Below are 9,019 nucleotides of genomic sequence, written 5' to 3' on the forward strand. Positions count from 1 at the left end.
TCCATTCGCACCTGTGGAAACTAAAGAGTCAGTGCACCTCTGGGACTTTTTGCAAACTCCCTATGAGGACTCGATGTTCCTCAGTAACCAATTGGGTCATCACCCACTTGTTAGTGAACATTTTCGAAAGTCTATAAATCTGCCATTTTCCCTCTACGCACTACCGATTTGGTTCATCTGCAATAAAAGTGGGGTCATCCATTCAGTGTGCGGATGCAGACTCCGAACTAGTCTCCTCATCAGACAAGGATTAGTGGTCTTCATCCAAGATTTATTGTCTCCGTGAGAGTTGGAGTCAGAAGTGGTGTCCGTCTTGGACCCTGAGGATTGATTCGACCCTGATGTTGTGGTAGGTTCGGAGCTTGGCGCTAAGCCCCCTTCTAAATTGGAAGTAGCCCCGGTTGTTGAGCCGACTAGTGTGCTCTCCTCATTAGACAGGAGGCAAAGACTACATCGAGAATCACCTTCCGAGGGTGCCCCTAGTGGCTCGAGAGGATGGTGTCGGTGTTGTAGTGCCCAATGGAACATAGAAGGCCAGTTTTCAAGAATAGTTCGACACTTTCCTCTAAGTTTTTGATAGGTCCTCATGATCGAGGATCATACTTTTTTACTATTCTAAAGATGTTGTTATGTCTAAGACACTCTTTTCTTTTCTTAATAGTTTGAGACTTATTAATGTGAGCCTATAACAACATTTTGAGTTTTATTGGCTATGTCCAAAAAATTGTACTCGTTTAGATGGTTTAATGTGAGACAATGTTCTTAGACTAATTCTTATTTTTTTATGTCTTTTAAGTGAGAAGTTTATGCAAGCTACACTATGTAAAAGTTTTAAATTTTCCTTGTTTTTAGCCTATGACATGTAATGATGAATGCTAAGAGCTATTCTAAGTCCTCTTCGAGGACGACTATGCAAGTATGTCTACAGGGCGCTACCCGGTCGTGACATCCCCCCATTTCGACACCTCGTCAACTGCCACAAGAATATACTTCATCCCATGAGAACTGACAAATAGGTCCATAAAGTCAATTCCCCATACATCAAATAGCTCAATCAGCAGAGTAGGATTCAAGGGAAGTTCTTGCCTCTTTGAAATTTCTCCATCTCGTTGGCACCGATCAGATGATTTGGCAAACTCATGAGCATATTGGTGGATAGTCGGACAATATTACCCACACTGCAAGATATTGTGTGCATTTCGAATACCACTACGGTGCCCACCACATGACGCGACTCCAGAATACTTAGCATTTCAACCTCAGGTACACAGCGGAGAATAATCCCATTGGCACAACTCCGATTTAAATAAGGCTCATCCCAAAAGAAATTTTTCACAACATGCATGAACTTTTTCCTTTGGTGGAAGGTCAAATCCGAAGGAACCAAATCACTGGCTCTACAGTTCACGAAGTCTGCGAAACATAGGATCAGGTCCTGAGAAGCAGCCAATACATTCTCATCTGGAAACGCATCATCAATTATAGCCTTTTCCCTCAATTCACGCATAGCTTCATTCTTCAATATGGACAAGTGTTCGGCCACTTGATTTTAAGTCCCCTTTCAATCTCTCACATCAAAATCAAACTCTTGTAGTAACAATACCCATCAGATCAACCAAGGCTTCGCATCTTTCTTCGCCATCAAATACCTCAAAGCAGAATGGTCACTATGACCGTCGTTCCAAGCAAATAGGAGCAAAATTTTTCGAATGCAAACACAACAGCGAGAAGTTCTTGTTCAATTACAGTGTAGTTCTTTTGGGCTTCATTTAGGTCTTACTCGCATAGTAAATGGGGTGAAGGATTTTATTCCTTCTCTGTCCCAATACCACACCAAGTGCAACCCACTCGTATCACACATCACCTCAAATGTCTCAATCCAATCTGGTGAAATAATAATGGGCGTGGACACTAACTTCTGTTTTAACTCCCCAAATACTTTTAGACAGGTTTCATCGAAGTAGAACGTACATTCTTTCTGGAGCAGTTTGCACAAAGGATGTGCCATTTTTGAGAAATGCTTAATATACTCTAATTAAAACCAGTATTACTGAGAAAACTTCTCACACCCTTTACGGAGATGGCTGGAGGAAGCTTCTCTATCACCTCAACTTTGGCCCGATCACCTTTATCTCCTTCTCTAAGATTCGATGGTCTAACACTATATCTCTTTTACCATAAAGTGACATTTATCCCAATTAAGCATCAAATTGCAATCCTCACATCTCTTGAGCAACTCAGCAAAATTATTCAAGCACTGATCAAAGGAGTCGCCAACTACAGAAAAATTATCCATGAACACCTCAATTGTGTCCTTCACCATATCACAGAATATCAACATCATGCAACGCTGAAAGGTGGCCGGTGCATTACATAGACCGAACGACATCCTTTTGAATGTGAAAGTCCCATAAGGACAAGTGAAGGTTGTCTTTTCTAGATCTTCTGAGGAGATAGAGATCTGGTTGTAGCCAAATAATCATCAAGAAAGCAATACCAACCCTTTCTTGCAAGTTTGTCGAACATATGATCAATAAAGGGCATGGGGAAATGGTCCCTTTCCATCCAAGAATTCAACTTCCGGTAGTGCATGCAAACTCTCCATATGGTCATTGGACGCATCTGAACAAGATCGTTCCTTTCATTAAGTACCACAGTCATTCCACACTTTTTAGGCACGCACTAAACATGACACACCCAACTGTTGTCCGCAATACGATAAATACTCCGCCATCTAAGCACTTGATGATCTCCTTTTTCATTACTTCTTGCATCGGTGGATTCAACCTTCTATGGTGCTCAATACTCGGTTTGTGATCTGGCATGGGTTGGATTTTGTTGGAACAAATACATGGAGGGATCCCAATAACATACGCAATAGTCCAACCAATAACTTGGTTGAACCTCTTCAACACCACCACTAAGCAATCTACTTGTTGCTCATTCAACTCTGCTTCAATAATCACCGGCAAAGTGTCATCTCTACCTAAGAACACATACCTCATATGAGGTGATAGAGCCTTAAGCTATAATTTGGGGCCTCCATAATAGATGGTCTCACAGGAGGAGACTCGCAATGCTTCATATCCAACTCCAACTTCTTCAGCTTTGAACGATATTCGTTTCTTTCAAGTGAGGCCACCAAAGAATCAAACTCTTAAATAACATCACTATCAAAATTCATGATGATCGCTTCTAGTGCCTCCAAACCTAGTCTCTCATCAATTTGCACTTTGGATAGAATCTCAACTGTGTAGGATATAGCAGATACCATTCGGAGCTCACCAATCTGCTTCATGGATCTAGAGATATTGAAAGTTTCTTCTTCATTGTTCAACCTAAACTTCATCTTCCCTTTTTCCCGTATCAATTAGTGAATGCCCAATGGCAAGGAATGATCTCCTTAGAATGATGGGGACCTAAAAATCAACCTCAGATTGAAGAATCACAAAGTCGTCCAGAAAGATGAATGACTCCACTTTCACAAGCACATCACGGAGTACACCTATGGGCCTCTTCACAATTTGATCGGCCATCAGTAATCGCATTGTAGTAGGCTTTGGAAATGGAAAGTGGGATAAGATTTATTCTTGCACCAATATCACACAGCGCATTGGCAAATTGTAGCAACCCTATAGTACATGGAATAGTGAAGGCACCCGGATCCTCTTTCTTTTGCATAAGATACCTTGTAGCAATAACACTACAATGTTGCATTTTGTCATCATTTTCAAAATTCACTTGCCTTTTATTTGTTACCATATCATTAATAAACTTAGCATATCCGGCCATTTCTCCAAATCTTCTATCAACGGAACATTGATGGAAATATGCTTCAACATAGTGATAAATCAGCGATATTTACCATCTTTCATTTTCTTCACTAATCTCTGTGGGAACGATGGTGGAGGTATAGGTATGGGGACCATTTTTTGATATAAGTCTGCTTCTTTTGTTGTTGAATCCCCCAACTCTCCACTAGCTTCTACTACATCCTCATCCTTTCTTATGTCACCTACTACTACAGACGACATAAGTGGATTAATGGTCTTCTTACCTCCTCGAGTAGTGACTGCCATGCAATGCCTATCATTTTTTGGGTTCTGGATAGTGTTGCTTTGAGTGTTTCTAGGTTGGTGTGGGTTTACAGTAGTAGACAACTGAGTTATTTATAGCTCAAGATGCTTTATCGAGACCACATGTGCATTATTTTTCCACTGCCAAATAGGTCACTTCTCATCTCCTTGAAATTCTCATAAGTCTCCTTAAACCTTGTCATCATATTCTGCAATATATCATCAACCCCCGCCATACTACCTCCATTGTCCCTAAGAGAAGCTTCCCAATTTTGAGGTGGAATAGATGGCTCACCCCGATCATTCCTGTTACCACAGTTATTCCAAACAAAGTTGTCGTCATGATTGTAGTTTCGATATCAAACATATTAACCCTCTCAGTTGTAAAAATCCTAGTTCCAACCTTGGTTTCCTTGACCTTGGCGCTAATTATCTTTTTTGGAACCTTGGGCATCGGAAACCCACAGTCCTATAATTAAATGCATATGCATCCTCTTCATAGTAATACTAATATGCCGCTGGTGGTGGTTTAGTGAAATAGTTCACCGCATTTACCTTCTATACGGCTCTGTTCATATGCTTCAAGACCAACCCTAACTCAATTCTCATTTGTCCCATCTATTTACGAATCTCATATGTGGTTGGTTGTTTGTATCTTGTACAGCAAAGGTGTTTCGCTAGTGTCCGACTTTCTAGTTCTCCAAGCCTTATTAATGGGAGATATCTTTTCCAACGTGTCTGCAATCTCAATTTAAGTGCATTCCCCATAGAAGCCACCAGCAATAGTATCAAGCACTAATTTATTGTTGTCATCTTGACCTCCATAAAAGTACTGCCTCAGTGACTCATCATCAATGTGATGATTCGGGACACCCCTCACGAATGTAATAAATCTTTCCCAAGAGCTACTCACCGATTCTTTTAGTCATGCCACAAAATTGTTCACCTTATCCTTGTGGTTGAGTTTCTTGGAAAATGGCTTGTACCTTGCTAAGAACACATCTCTCAATTGATCTCAAGTATAGATGGAGTTGTAGAGCAGCTTAGTGAACCATATAACAGCATCACCTGTTAGTGATAGACAAAACACTCGCAGCCTGATGACATTCATATCAAAGTCTGGTCTACCTACACAACCCTTGTAAATAGACCTCATCTTAGCTATATGAGCATATGGGTCTTCAGAAAGCAGTCTTACAAAAAATCACCTCGCGGTGAGCATCTGCATCAAGCTACTCGTCACCATGAATGTGGACATGGGGCAAAGGAGGTAGGGCAAGAGGTCCATCAGAGTCTGCGATGTTCACGTTGCCCCTATAGTCATATTGAGGTCATAGGGCTGCTAGAGGTTGCACCCTGCAGGCATCACCTAACTGATTCTCAACATGTGCCTGGTTATATGCCTCAACTGGTATAGGAGGCTGGTGTCCTACACCATCAACTACATTCCCTCTGTTTGGGTTAACTAGGACCTTGATTGTCCATCCTTCGCAAGGTTCGATTCAATTCATGATCGTATGAAGTGAGTAGTTCCCTCGGCTCTGTGTATTTAGCATACACTAGAGTTAGACCTAATAGAAACAAAAAGAAAAAGAAAAAAGAAAATTAGGAAATACTGTACTAAAGTTCAATAATGTAGTTAGAATTAATCCAAAAGCCGAATGTCACGGCAGCGGCGCCAAAAGTTTATACGCTCAAATTACACCTCCCTAAAGAAGCATAAACGATCATTATCAAGTAAAGAACCCAACTAGTAGGTTGGGGTCAATCCCATGATAAAATGGTTTAGACTTAACTTTAACCCACAATTATATTTTTTTATTCAATATCTTTCCTAAACAAGCAAGTAAAGAGGGGGGGAGGTTTGTGAAATAAATTTAGTTGTCACCCAATTTTGGCCTAACTTTTTTGAAATTCGTAACTTTAAAGTTTTATTTATTTAATAGTTCAAAATATTTTTTTTTATAATTTTAAATTAAGTTTATTTTGATAACTATCATTGTATATCAAAACATAGTATTAGTTAATTCTAAAATTACATTTTTCCACATGTCATTAGTTACGTTCAATATATATTTTTTAATTTTTCATTTTATTTATTAAATTTGTTAATATTTATTTTGCTATTTTGCACAATATAAAAACTTGTTCAAATATGCATAAGATTTTAATACATGGATATTTTATCAACCAACGATTTTTGGGCCTCAGTCTTGAGATGAATTAGGCCCATTGTATAAAATTTTTCTATTTAGGATTTATTAGTTCAAAAAAATAAGGGGGTGGATAATTATTTTGGACATTGGAAGAAACGATTTCAAAAAGAGAAAACCCCTAATAGTCCCCCCTCCCATTTCCCTCCCTCAGCCGCCACCCTCCAAAATCCACTCCCTCGCCATTTTTTCCGACCAACATCACAACCAAACTACATCACTACCTCTACATTTTTCTCAACAAATGACCCAAAAACTCAAACGGCCTCCGAAACCAACACGGACACCAAGTCACTTTCACCAACGGTAACAACCACAATGCAGTTGCAACTCCGATAGCAACCAGCAACCAGCACCCTACCTCTTCCTTGCATTTTCCAGGTGCAAAATAACCCAAATCCACCTGGAACAACCACCATTTCCTCCATCCAAACAATTTGAAACCACCATACTTTCCTTTTTCTCCTTTCCCAATAGAAAAAAACCACCAGATTCACATCCAAAATGCACCACCACAAACCACCAATTTTCGGAAAACCCTCATCCCCGTTTCCTCTTTTTCTTGCTGCAACGAGCCGCTCCGGCGAGGAGCGAGGAGCTCCGATGAACCAGATCTAGCGAACCGGCCAGCCCTTCCCTTGCCCCCCCTACCTCATGATTTTTCTTTTGTTTTGCAGGTTTCACGTGAGCTACGCGTTTCAAAGTTTCGGTAATGTAAGCAAACAACACACCTTCATTTCCATCAGATCTGATCGAGTTTTGCCGGTAAATAGCAACCAAAACGGTACCAACAACTCAGACAAACATCCACTCCGGCGAAACACAAGAACCCTGGTGAGATCTCACCTGAGTAGATATGCCCAGCTCTTGAGTCTCCGAGGAAATCACAAGGGTAATTCAGTTTCTATCCTTCTCCCCCTTATTCATTGTGTCTTCGTTATTTTTTATCAATTCTTTTTGTTAGAACTCCATTGTTGATGCTTGATTTGCTGTTGCTATTTCTTTACTGCTGGCACACATTTTGTTTCTATTATTGCGTTGAACCTTTCTATCATGTAATTCATTGAAGTTTCTTTACAGATCCATTTTGCTTAATTTTCTTTAGTTATTTTGTAAAATTTAATGAGTTATTTGTTAAAATTGGTTGTCTATTATTTATTATTATAGTTTTATGAATTATATATATTAACTACTATTATTTCTTTTGAGTATATCTTATTATTGACTTTAAAGAAAGACGTCAAATACTGTTAATGATATTGTTGTTGCAGTCACATAAGGAGTATTCTGATTATATTTTCTTTTATAATACTATTTTTTATTGGTTTAAAATGCTTGATTCATTATTATAGGTGTTGCTCGTTTGCTAGTTTTATGTTTATTTTGAATTGTTTATTGTTATTATTTTGAGATGAGTAATTTATTTGATTAGGTGATTCTTATATGCTGGTTATATTTCTCAAATTATTAGGAATATTTTGCCTGTTTATTACATTATATATTGTAGGTTTAAAATTTGACCAATGAAAGAATCTCTCTGTCGGTTCACATTGTAAAAGACAGAAATTTAGTTAAGTTTATATAATTTACTTGTAAAAATGGCGGATGAAGAAATTACCGTTGATTTCCAAGACCTCACAATGGTTTTTTATTTTGAAGTTATTTATTTGAGTTAATTAATTTTTATTTATATTTATTTAGTACTAACTCTTTTACTACAGGTACACCGAGTTGCTTTCCATCGAAGCTATTCGAATGAAATTCGAATTGTAATTTTATATATTATTGTGTATATTATTGGCGATATGCAAACTTAGGTCATTTTTTATTATTTTTTTATTTTATTATCTGTGTATATTGAATGCATATTATACTTGTGTATAGTTTATTTCCTCCTCAATTTGAAAAAAAATAAATCTGGTCGGGACCACATTTGTGGATTTCAAAGGGTGCTTGACACCTTTCCTTCGGAATAATGTGAGCCCTCTTACCTAGAATTTAATGATTTTGAAGATCATTTAATGGTTTCCTAGTTTTCTCCTAAAATTAGGTGACGGCTCTTTTAAAATTCGTTTATTCTTTAAATTCTTTAAAATTAACTTAATTGATTATTTTTTGAGTCACTACGATGTTTCGCACTATTTGAACAGAGTGTGGATGTAAATGATTCCTTGAATAGTGTATTTATCTAATGAACAAAAGTAGATTTTGGTTTTAATAAAGATGAGTGAGTAACTAGGGTATATGTGTTCCCCGCATGTTCATAATGCAATATTTCTATCAGTAGCAATACTTCCAAAGTGACAAGTTAGGTATCTTTAAATACTTGGTCCGGCATCTAGAGAATTTTAACCCACACCTTGGTATATCTAAATGTGTATAATTTACTAACACTTACCATTGCCTCATATTTAGACATCATTATTGATGTAAGGATTAGTTATTACTTCGCACCAATCAACACTAACCTATTAAATATTATCACACTAAATCTATGTTGATAAATCTTTTCTTATTAAATACTTCCTTGGTTCGGCAAATAGCAACTAGGCAAGTTCTAATGCCATCCAACGTTAAAAAGACTTCTAAATGAAAGAATTATCAATGAATGCAAAACACTATTCAAGAATTGCTTAATTGCTAGTCATACTTTGTTAATTACCCACGGTTCCCACAACCCTAATTGTGGATTTAGTTACCCTTTTTATCAAGATCACAATTCATGTTTTT

General features: G+C 37.9%; 1 long non-coding RNA gene across 1 annotated transcript; it reads left to right on the forward strand.

Moving 5' to 3' along the window:
• The first annotated feature begins 6,362 nt into the window (after positions 1-6,362).
• On the forward strand, positions 6,363-8,262 carry LOC107012447. The gene is made up of 2 exons (XR_001456040.2): positions 6,363-7,181; positions 8,011-8,262. It is a non-coding gene; the product is annotated as an uncharacterized LOC107012447 (long non-coding RNA).
• Positions 8,263-9,019: the final 757 nt, after the last annotated feature.

The sequence above is a fragment of the Solanum pennellii genome, chromosome 3, assembly GCF_001406875.1.
Source record: "Solanum pennellii chromosome 3, SPENNV200".
In the NCBI taxonomy this organism is placed as follows: domain Eukaryota; kingdom Viridiplantae; phylum Streptophyta; class Magnoliopsida; order Solanales; family Solanaceae; genus Solanum; species Solanum pennellii.